The sequence below is a fragment of the Rattus norvegicus genome, chromosome 16 (assembly GCF_021556685.1).
Source record: "Rattus norvegicus strain SHRSP/BbbUtx chromosome 16, alternate assembly SHRSP_T2T, whole genome shotgun sequence".
Lineage (NCBI taxonomy): Eukaryota > Metazoa > Chordata > Mammalia > Rodentia > Muridae > Rattus > Rattus norvegicus.
Window position 1 is genome coordinate 89,468,230 of NC_141549.1, and position 12,167 is coordinate 89,480,396.

At 40.5% G+C, this 12,167-nt stretch overlaps 1 long non-coding RNA gene across 1 annotated transcript in view; it reads left to right on the top strand.

Annotated features, from left to right (window-relative positions):
* LOC148000660 (uncharacterized) overlaps nucleotides 1-12,167 on the top strand; it is a 445,138-nt gene that overhangs the window by 397,353 nt on the left and 35,618 nt on the right. The window lies entirely within an intron of this gene.

Consider the following 12,167-nt stretch of genomic DNA (forward strand, 5'->3'; position numbering starts at 1 on the left):
TTTGACAATTATATGACGGGAGGTGTTTCTTTTCTGGTCCAATCTATTTGGAGTTCTGTAGGCTTCTTGTATGTCTATGGGTATCTATTTTTTTAGGTTAGGGAAGTTTTCTTCTATGATTTTGTTGAAGATATTTACTGGTCCTTTGAGCTGGGAGTCTTCACTCTCTTCTATACCTATTATCCTTAGGTTTGATCTTCTCATTGTGTCCTGGATTTCCTGTATGTTTTGGACCAGTAGCTTTTTCCGCTTTACATTATCTTTGACAGTTGAGTCAATGATTTCTATGGAATCTTCTGCTCCTGAGATTCTCTCTTCCATCTCTTGTATTCTGTTGGTGAAGCTTGTATCTACAGCTCCTTGTCTCTTCTTTTGGTTTTCTATATCCAGGGTTGTTTCCATGTGTTCTTTCTTGATTGCTTCTATTTCCATTTTTAATTCCTTCAACTGTTTGATTGTGTTTTCCTGGAATTCTTTCAGGGATTTTTGTGTCTCCTCTCTATGGGCTTCTACTTGTTTATTAATGTTTTCCTATGCTTCCCTAAGTGTGTTCATGTCTTTCTTGAAGTCCTCCAGCATCATGATCAAATATGATTTTGAAACTAGATCTTGTTTTCTGGTGTGTTTGGATATTCCATGTTTGTTTTGGTGGGAGAATTGGGCTCCGATGATGGCATGTAGTCTTGGTTTCTGTTGCTTGGGTTCCTGTGCTTGCCTCTCGCCATCAGATTATCTCTAGTGTTACTTTGTTCTGCTATTTCTGACAGTGGCTAGACTGTCCTATAAGCCTGTGTGTCAGGAGTGCTGTAGACCTGTTTTCCTCTCTTTCAGTCAGTTCTGGGGACAGAGTGTTCTGCTTTCGGGCGTGTAGTTTTTCCTCTCTACAGGTCTTCAGCTGTTCCTGTGGGCCTGTGTCTTGAGTTCACCAGGCAGCTTTCTTGCAGCAGAAAATTTGGTCTTACCTGTGGTCCCGAGGCTCAGGTTCGCTCGTGGGGTGCTGCCCAGGGGCTCTCTGCAGCGGCAGCAACCAGGAAGACCTGTGCCGCCCCTTCCGGGAGCTTCAGTGCACCAGGGTTCCAGATGGTCTTTGGCTTTTTCCTCTGGCGTCCGAGATGTGTGTGCAGGGAGCAGTCTCTTCTGGTTTCCCAGGCTTGTCTGTCTCTCTGAAGGTTTAGCTCTCCCTCCCACGGGATTTGGGTGCAGAGAACTGTTTATCCGGTCTGTTTCCTTCAGAGTCCGGTGGTGTCTCTGGTAGGGGTCCTGCCGCTCCTGGGCCCTCCCCCACGGCAGTCCAGAGGCCTTATACAGTTTCCTCTTGGGCCAGGGATGTGGGCAGGGGTGAGCAGTGTTGGTGGTCTCTTCCGCTCTGCAGCCTCAGGAGTGCCCACCTGACCAGGCGGTTGGGTCTCTCTCTCACCGGGTCTCTTGATGTTCTTATTGTACAGATCTTTTACTTGCTTAGTTAAAGTCACACCGAGGTACTTTATGTTATTTGGGTCTATTATGAAGGGTGTCGTTTCCCTAATTTCTTTCTCGGCTTGTTTCTCTTTTGTATAGAGGAAGGCAACTGATTTGTTTGAGTTAATTTTATACCCAGCCACTTTGCTGAAGTTGTTTATCAGCTTTAGTAGTTCTCTGGTAGAACTTTTGGGATCACTTAAATATACTATCATGTCATCTGCAAATAGTGATATTTTGACCTCTTCTTTTCCGATCTGTATCCCCTTGATCTCCTTTTGTTGTCTGATTGCTCTGGCTAGAACTTCAAGAACTATATTGAATAAGTAGGGAGAGAGTGGGCAGCCTTGTCTAGTCACTGATTTTAGTGGGATTGCTTCAAGTTTCTCTCCATTTATTTTAATGTTAGCAACTGGTTTGCTGTATATGGCTTTTACTATGTTTAGGTATGGGCCTTAAATTCCTATTCTTTCCAGGACTTTTATCATGAAGGGGTTTTGAATTTTGTCAAATGCTTTCTCAGCATCTAATGAAATGATCATGTGGTTCTGTTCTTTCAGTTTGTTTATATAATGGATCACGTTGATGGTTTTCCGTATATTAAACCATCCCTGCATGCCTGGGATGAAGCCTACTTGATCATGGTGGATGATTGTTTTGATGTGCTCTTGAATTCGGTTTGCCAGAATTTTATTGAGTATTTTTGCGTCGATATTCATAAGGGAAATTGGTCTGAAGTTCTCTTTCTTTGTTGGGTCTTTGTGTGGTTTAGGTATAAGAGTAATTGTGGCTTCGTAGAAGGAATTCAGTAGGGCTCCATCTGTTTCAATTTTGTGGAATAGTTTGGATAATATTGGTATGAGGTCTTCTAGGACGGTTTGATAGAATTCTGCACTAAACCCGTCTGGACCTGGGCTCTTTTTGGTTGGGAGACCTTTAATGACTGCTTCTATTTCCTTAGGAGTTATGGGGTTGTTTAACTGGTTTATCTGTTCCTGATTTAACTTCGGTACCTGGTATCTGTCTAGGAAATTGTCCATTTCCTGAAGATTTTCAAATTTTGTTGAATATAGGTTTTTATAGTAAGATCTGATGATTTTTTGAATTTCGTCTGAATCTGTAGTTATGTCTCCCTTTTCATTTCTGATTTTGTTAATTTGGATGCACTCTCTGTGTCCTCTCGTTAGTCTGGCTAAGGGTTTATCTATCTTGTTGATTTTCTCAAAGAACCAACTTTTGGTTCTGTTGATTCTTTCTATGGTCCTTTTTGCTTCTACTTGGTTGATTTCAGCTCTGAGTTTGATTATTTCCTGCCTTCTACTCCTCCTGGGTGTATTTGCTTCTTTTTGTTCTAGAGCTTTTAGGTGTGCTGTCAAGCTGCTGACATATGCTCTTTCCTGTTTCTTTCTGCAGGCACTCAGCGCTATGAGTTTTCCTCTTAGCACAGCTTTCATTGTGTCCCATAAGTTTGGGTATGTTGTATCTTCATTTTCATTAAATTCTAAAAAGTTTTTAATTTCTTTCTTTATTTCTTCCTTGACCAGGTTATCATTGAGTAGAGCATTGTTCAATTTCCACGTATGTGTGGGCATTCTTCCCTTATTGTTATTGAAGACCAGTTTTAGGCCATGGTGGTCCGATAGCACGCATGGGATTATTTCTATCTTTTTGTACCTGTTGAGGCCCGTTTTTTGACCAATTATATGGTCAATTTTGGAGAAAGTACCATGAGGAGCTGAGAAGAAGGTATATCCTTTTGCTTTAGGATAGAATGTTCTATAAATATCCATTAAGTCCATTTGGCTCATGACTTCTCTTAGTCTGTCGACATCACTGTTTAATTTCTGTTTCCATGATCTGTCCATTGATGAGAGTGGGGTGTTGAAATCTCCCACTATTATTGTGTGAGGTGCAATGTGTGTTTTGAGCTTTAGTAAGGTTTCTTTTACGTATGTAGGTGCCCTTGTATTTGGGGCATAGATATTTAGGATTGAGAGTTCATCTTGGTGGATTTTTCCTTTGATGAATATGAAGTGTCCTTCCTTATCTTTTTTGATGACTTTTAGTTGGAAATTGATTTAATTTGATATTAGAATGGCTACTCCAGCTTGCTTCTTCCGACCATTTGCTTGGAAAGTTGTTTTCCAGCCTTTCACTCTGAGGTAGTGTCTGTCTTTGTCTCTGAGGTGTGTTTCCTGTAGGCAGAAGAATGCAGGGTCCTCGTTGTGTATCCAGTTTGTTAATCTATGTCTTTTTATTGGGGAGTTGAGGCCATTGATATTGAGAGATATTAAGGAATCGTGATTATTGCTTCCCATTATATTCATATTTGGATGTGAGGTTCTGTTTGTGTGCTTTCATTCTCTTTGTTTTGTTGCCAAGACGATTAGTTTTTTGCTTCTTCTAGGGTATAGCTTTCCTCCTTATGTTGGGCTTTACCATTTATTATCCTTTGTAGTGCTGGATTTGTAGAAAGATATTGTGTAAATTTGGTTTTGTCATGAAATATCTTGGTTTCTCCATCAATGTTAATTGAGAGTTTTGCTGGATACAGTAACCTGGGCTGTCATTTGTGTTCTCTTAGGGTCTGTATGACATCAGTCCAGGATCTTCTGGCCTTCATAGTTTCTGGCGAGAAATCTGGTGTGATTCTGATAGGTCTGCCTTTATATGTTACTTGACCTTTTTCCCATACTGCTTTTAATATTCTTTCTTTATTTTGTGCGTTTGGTGTTTTGACAATTATATGACGGGAGGTGTTTCTTTTCTGGTCCAATCTCTTTGGAGTTCTGTAGGCTTCTTTTATGTCTATGGGTATCTCTTTTTTTTAGGTTAGGGAAGTTTTCTTCTATCATTTTGTTGAAGATATTTACTGGTCCTTTGAGCCTTGAGTCTTCACTCTCTTCTATACCTATTATCCTTAGGTTTGATCTTCTCATTGAGTCCTGGATTTCCTGTATGTTTTGGACCAGTAGCTTTTTCTGCTTTACATTATCTTTGACAGTTGAGTCAATGATTTCTATGGAATCTTCTGCTCCTGAGTTTCTCTCTTTCATCTCCTGTATTCTGTTTGTGAAGCTTGTATCTACAGCTCCTTGTCTCTTCTTTTGGTTTTCTATATATAGGGTTGTTTCCATGTGTTCTTTCTTGATTGCTTCTATTTCCATTTTTAATTCCTTCAACTGTTTGTGTTTTCCTGGAATTCTTTCAGGGATTTTTGTGACTCCTCTCTATGGGCTTCTACTTGTTTATTTATGATTTCCTGGAATTCTTTTAGGGATTTTTGTGACTCCTCTCTATGGGCTTCTACTTGTTTAATTATGTTTTCCTGGAATTCTTTCAGGCATTTTTGTGATTCCTCTCTGTAGGCTTCTACTTGTTCTCTAAGGGAGTTCTTCATGTCTTTCTTGAAGTCCTCCAGCATCATGATCAAATATGATTTTGAAACTAGATCTTGCTTTTCTGGTGTGTTTGGATATTCCATGTTTGTTTTAGTGGGAGAATTGGGCTCCGATGGTCCCATGTAGTCTTGGTTTCTGTTGCTTGGGTTCCTGTGCTTGCCTCTCGCCATCAGATTATCTCTAGTGTTACTTTGTTCTGCTATTTCTGACAGTGGCTAGACTGTCCTATAAACCTGTGTGTCAGGAGTGCTGTAGACCTGTTTTCCTGTTTTCTTTCAGCCTGTTATGGCGACAGAGTGTTCTGCTTTCTGGCGTGTAGTTTTTCCTCTCTACAGGTCTTCAGCTGTTCCTGTGGGCCTGTGTCTTGAGTTCACCAGGCAGCTTTCTTGCAGCAGAAAAGTTGGTCATACCTGTAGTCCTGAGGCTCAAGTTTGCTCGTGGGGTGCTGCCCAAGAGCTTTCCGTGGCAGCAGCAACCAGGAAGATCTGTGCTGCCGTTTCCGGGAACTTCAGTGCACCAGGGTTCCAGATGGCGTTTGGTGTTTTCCTCTGGCGTCAGAGATGTGTATGCAGAGTGCAGTCTCTTCTGGTTTCACAGGCGTGTCTGCCTCTCTGAGGGTTTAGCTCTCCCTCCCACGGGATTTGGGTGCAGAGAACTCTCAATCGGACTTCTTAAAGTCCCACCTACTGCTCTCACTCCCAAACTGCACAAGGTTTCTGGAGCGCGACTTCCTGCCCTCTCTGAAATAGTTTTTAATCAATAGTTCTTTTGATCATAGTAACACAAATGTTACAAGTACTATAATTGCATTAGTGAAACTTAGAAGATAAAAGCCAAGATGACTGAGAGAAGATTGTTAGATTTAAGTCGATAGAGCACCAGGGGATGTTGGAACATGTAGGTGGTATTCTCCATTTTACAAATGAAATTGTGACACTCTCTCTTTTCACAGAGATGACGTTTAGTGAGGTGTGGGGACATTGTGAGTGTCCCAGCTGGAACTCTTCAGTGCCACTAAAGTCTAGTGAGTGAACATGGGTAGGACTCAGCACTCAGAAAAACTACTCAAGGGAAGACCTGTCTAGTCAAACGGTCAGTAAAACTAAGACTGAAATGCCCTGACGTCTATGTTTCTAGAAGATAAATGAGATTTCTACTAAGAGATGACTCAAGAGTCATCTACTGTGAAGAAGGCAGTTGATTGTCAGCATAGACTTTAAACTTACATCACTGTTGTGTCTGAAGGCAGAAAGATGAATCTGCCCTAGAAGAAATGCTACCCTTTGGAGTTCTATTCTCTGGATGCAAGAGATAAGAAGGAGCTGAGTGACTGGGAGTGATGGGCATCTGAAGGAAATCTACGCACGTTATGCTTCAGTACTGGGGCAGGAGTTGTTAGTGTGAAGAGAGTCTCAGCAGAGGCTACAGGTGGCAGCCACAGAAAGAACTCACAGCTGAGCTTCAGTGGGTCTGCCATAACTGCCACTAATGTCACCATCTGGGCGCATGCCTCAATCTTTTCTCTAGCTTTCACCCTTACTTGTCAAAGAAGCAAAAAGCAATACTCATCGGAAGGGATATGAGTATTCAAGTCCATTAAATAAGTTATTTTTAGCAGGTCCAATACAGCATAGTAAGATACTTAACAAATGGTAGGTTCAGAGGAAGGAGAGCAAAGACAGCTGGTTTGCATGTCGTAGAGAACATGTGATTCACATACCAGCATGGGACACTGAATGTTCAGGCACTACCTGATGTAAGCACCTTAGCCTTCAGGTGCTCACTTGCTATCTGTGGTTATTTGAAAGTGGTGAATTGTGGGTTTCAGAATCTCCAGAATATCATAGTGTTTGACTCTAGGATACATAGAATTCTCATATTCATGCAGTCACCTCAAGCACATTTCCAGATGTGCTGGACATGATAAAGATAAGGCAAGATCCATGCTTTTGGATAAGAACAGAAGGAGACAGACATAAATAAGAGATGGTCATCCTCGGTGGCCTCTACTGGAGGAAATCTAACCCAAAGTGTTCATGTAGTGCAGACATATGATCAACTATTTCATACCCTAATGAGCAGTGCATGAGGCCATCAGGACAAGAATGAAGAGAACATATATAAAAGTCCATATAGAAAGGTGGCAAGGACAAGGAAGAAATGTAGATTCAGAGAAGTCGCAGAAAATAATGTGTGGGATAAGGGACACCTGTGAGACATGTATGTAAACATACAGGTATAGTTGCCAGTTTGTGTACATGCAAAGGGTCACGCATGCATCCAGTGTCTTCCTCTATCACTCTCTGCCTTGTCTCTCACTGATTGGGAATCCAACTGTTTTGGGTAGACTGGCTGGCCAGTGAGCTCTTTGGATTCACCTATCTTGTCCCTTCAGTGTTTGGGTTACAGACACACACTGCCACATCTGCTTTTTAAATATGTGCCAGATCAGATGTGGGTCCTCATGTTTGCACTCTAAGCATTTTCTCTCACTGAGCCATCTCCCAGCACCAAGCTACAGCATTTTAAGGCTTAGAGAAAGCAGGTGCAGAAAATAGAGGCTGTGGGAGCGGACAGACTGAAAGGACTCATGAGTAACAAGAGAAATTCCATGTATTTTCATGTTAATTTACACGTATGTTATTTGATATGTTAAGTAGTTACTAAGATCCAGTGCGTGCATGCATGTGGGTTGAAATGAAAACCAGGCATCACAGGGTTTAGATGGTAAAGTCTGTTCCTCCATATTTATTACATCACCTGGGGCTACAGGTAATGGATTCATGACAGGAATTTTCCGTGAAGATGTAGGTATGTTTTCATATAATTTACTTGTGCATGTTTCCCTTTTAGCTGCTATCTTGTCATATACTTACGTATCTTTGATCATTTATGTTGCGTGGCACACTGTGGTCCTTACTTGATTGGTTGGACCCCAGTCTAGATGCTGTGGATGCTACTAACACTTAATTCAGTGAACTTTGCAGAAATTATATTTGTATATTTTCCCAGTGTGAGTGGCCCTTACTGAATCAGTTGAAGATCCTCAGAAGCAAATAATGTGTTTCTGTCTTTCTAGTTTCCCATCTGTTTCCATTGTCTCTATGCCATTATATGATTTTGGCTTTGTTTCTATGGAAAATCTCTGCTTACCCATGATCATCTATTATATAAGTTAATCCTTAAAAAATGATCTCACAGGAGCAAGTTACCCTAATTGGGTCTAGCTGCTTTTATTCTTTTCCTATTCACAAATAAGATTTCCCCTCATTATTCACACTTATCTAAGCATGCTGCATATAGACACCGGGGACATGGCTGATGTTCTTATGGCTGGATTGAACACTTAAAACTACATTGAATATCCTCATTCATTCTTTTTTTGCAGTGTGGCACCATATCCATGGTATATATTTCCAACAGTGGAATGACTGGGACAATGGGTATTATCATATTATGTTTTTATAGAAATTGCTGAATTGCTCTCCAAAAAATTTTGTAGCAATTTACAAAACTGGCACCAGTGTATGAGATGGGTTGTTTTTCTATATTCACCATCGTTTATCATTGTCAGGTGGAAAATAGACTTCTTTTGTTCTTGTAACATACAGTTTTTAAACTATGTTAAAATTAGAATTTAAAACCACCAGTTCATTTTGTCTGAGTTACTGTAATTTGGTGTCTGAATGCCATTCGTTCTGCAAAAACACACAGCAGTGTTTTGAAGATAGATTGAGCCCCATTGCAAATGCAGTTTGGCCTCTAACACAGTAGGCAATTGACTTCCAGCCCTTGACCTCCAGAAACTCTGGCTTCAGGGGCTCTACCAGTCACTGGTAACATGGCTTTTTACTTGATATGATTGCATCTTAAAACCCACTTAGAATATTGTGCTGGGAATTTATTGTTAGAAATTAAGAGAAAAAACTGAGCATATAATTTTATTAAAGTATTTTAAATTTTTAATGATTATTACTGTTTTGTTTTTATATTAAAAAAGGGACATTTGCTGTAGCATGTCAAATCCACATATTTGAATTAAAACCAAATTCAGAGTTAAAAATTGAACAAAAAAGTATGCATATGAGATATGATGTGTGGGGGTGCATGTACCCATTTGCAAAGGCCAGGATAGGACATCAGGTATCTTCTTTTATTGCTTTCTACCCTATGGCCATGAGATAGTGTTTTTCACTGAACCAGCAGCTCACTGTAGGCTAGCTGCCCAGCAAACTCTTAATGAGGATTTTGAGTAAGGGAACACTCATCCACTGTTGGTGGGGGTATGAACTTGTACAGGCACTATGGGAAATCAGCGTGTCAGCTCCTCAGTAAGACGAGGATTGGTCTGCCACACGATCTAAGTATACCACACTTTGGCATACTTAAAGGATGCTTTATTCTGCTACAAAGACACCGTCTCCACCACGTTCATTGCTGTGGTATTCATAATAGCCTCAAATTGCCAATGACCTAAATGTCCCTCAGCAGTAAAGCAGATGAAGAAAGTGTGTAACTGTGGTAACTCAGGTGTGAAACCGAAATCGTGAGATGCACAGAATTCCTAAATGGTTAGAATTAGAAATGAATTATTCCGAGCTACCTAAGAAGGATAAATAGTGTACATCTTCACTTATATGTAATTATTACCTGTTAACTGAGTGATACACAGGCTACAATCTGGAGATGCACAGAGCACAGGTATAGAGTAAACAAGAAAGATCTCATTAGCAAAGGGAAATAGAATGGGTTGTTATGGATAGATGGATGATCTGATAGAATCAAATGGAGAGAGAGAGGACAGAGGATAAAATTCAGGGAAAGAAGGCTAAAATTAACGGCCATTTGAAGGGGAGTTTGAAAACCTAATATAGAAGAAGCTACCTTAAATATATACAGATATGAAGGCAATCTAAATGAATTCATCAAATAATGGGATACACAGAGCCCCAAATGGCTGTCGCATGTTACCAAATGGAGCTTCCAGTTCTGGAATTGTGTTACATCCAATTTGTTTGTTGGCCAACAGGGTTCCATGAGAATTTCCGAACGGCTTAAGCTGTTGCCCCATTGCTGGAAGCAATACCTACATAAATCAATGAACATTGGGAAGTTGAATTGGTGCCTACATAGAGTTTTCAGCCCTACCCTCCAATGCCTTGGGTATAGAAAGATACCTTTCGGGCTACCAAAAGAAAAAAGTAAATACCAACCCAGCCACAAATTCTTTAATCTCCAATGCCATCTAGCCTGCAAGATATCCTTGTGCAATTGTGGTACAACGCTTACCAATGGCACAAGACTTGTGGGAGTAACCAATATGTAATTGGATTTAGGGCCCACTCCATGAGATGGAACCCATCTGGCACTGGGTGTCTAAGAACCTGAAACTAGGTAGTTCAAGGGTAAAACCAAATACTACTATAAAATCAATGAAACAATAAAGTAACGCCTAACAATGATACCCATAGGTTGGTGCCTTGCTCAGTTATAAATAAAGAAGTTTTCTCCTGCAGTAGATGGGACCAAATACAGAAACCCATATATAGCCAGGCATTATGCAGAAAAAGAGACATAACCCTAAATGGATTATGTCTATCAAATGTCTATCCTCAAAGTTAAGGGAACTCCTTAGAAGCAGAGGTAAAATAATGTAAAAGCTAGAGGGGATGGAAGACATAAAAAACAAACAAACAAACAAACAAACAAAAAAAACCCAAGGCTCTCCAAATCAAGAAGAAAGCGTAATATAAAGGTTAAATATAAATTAATAATCAAAGTTCATATGAACTCAAAGAGACTGAGGCACACACAGGGCCTGCACAGGTCTGCTATGCATACATTGGCTTCCAGTTTAGTGCTTGTTTTGTTTTGTTTTGTTTTGGATTCCCTTGTGTGTGAACAGGGTGTGTGAACAAGTAGGTATCTGTTTCTTGTGCCTTCTCTACGTCTGTTTGTTTTGTCTCATTCTGATATGTTAGTTTTCATTTTATTTATTTTATTATTATCCTTGAGAAACCTGTTTGTATTCCGAGGGACTAAAAGGAGTGAATCTGGAAAGGAGGAATTGGGAGGAGTAGAGGGTTAGTAGAGAGAGGGGAAACCAAAACCAGGATATGCTATGTGAGGCAAAAAAATTTTTTTTCAATAAATGAAAAATAAGTTACAGTATGTATATGTGTATATATGTCTTTGTGGTGCCATGGGCATGTATATGTACCCAAGAAGACAAGAAGAGGGTGTTCCATCCACTAAAGCAGGAGTTATAGCTGTAAACCACTTATCATGTGTGCTTAGTCGAGAACTAGGATCCTCTAGAAGAGCAGCTTGTCTCTTAACGGCCGAGCCATCTCTCCAAATCCTGTAATGCTATTTTGATTGTTATACAGAGACACAAAATGAGAGATTTTTCAATGTGTTTGTTATCAGAACAAAGGAAACCTACACCATCTCTCTTTCAGAGAAAGGCTGAGGAAAAGGCTTGCCTTGTGTGGTGTCCAGGCACAGCCTGCTTGTGGCTTGGTTTAACAAGAAGGTGTCAATGGCTGTAAGGCATCTGTAAAGCACACATTGATAGTGTAAATGGGGTATTGTAAAGCTGTGTTCTCAGTGATAACTCTGCCTTAGCTGCAGTAAAAGTCGCACAGCACATCTCAACCAAGCCAGTATGAGTAATTCCAACCAAGGTAATTGGTGAGGGACAGCCTGAGAATGTGTGATACTCTACAAATAAAGTGACTTTTTATCAAAGGCAGACATTAGCTCTTCAGTGCAGGTCCTGGATGAGTTAAGATAGCCATAGTCCTGGTGCATGGCCAGGACAGCACAATCATAAATCTCTACATGAAGGTTCCAAATTATTTTGGCTGGAAAAGTTACAACCACCTGACCTCTTAGCCCTAACACTTAATTACACTGTGTGCAAGCTCACTGCCTCTCCTTAGAGGTCAGCTTCTGAGTGACAGGCAGGGAACTGTTAAATGGTGAGTCCTACTTGTCTATACTGATGTTAGCCACAGTGGGAGTGGGTGGGCAGGATCCTCAGATATTTCAGTAAGGATGTGTAACTGAGAGGTGACAGTGTCAAGGGACAAGACACACTTCTTGAGTTAGCATAGCTCAGCTACTGAAGCTTCAATCCAATGGGCTGAAATGAAGGACCAGGCAAGGCAAGAAAAAAAATACCACATTGCTTCTGTTGAGGCTTGTTTAGAGGTTTAATGATGCCCTGTCCAACCGCCTGCAGAAAGGGCTGGGACCTTTGGCTCAAATATTCCGAAATTTCCATTTGAGAGAAAAGAGCGTTCT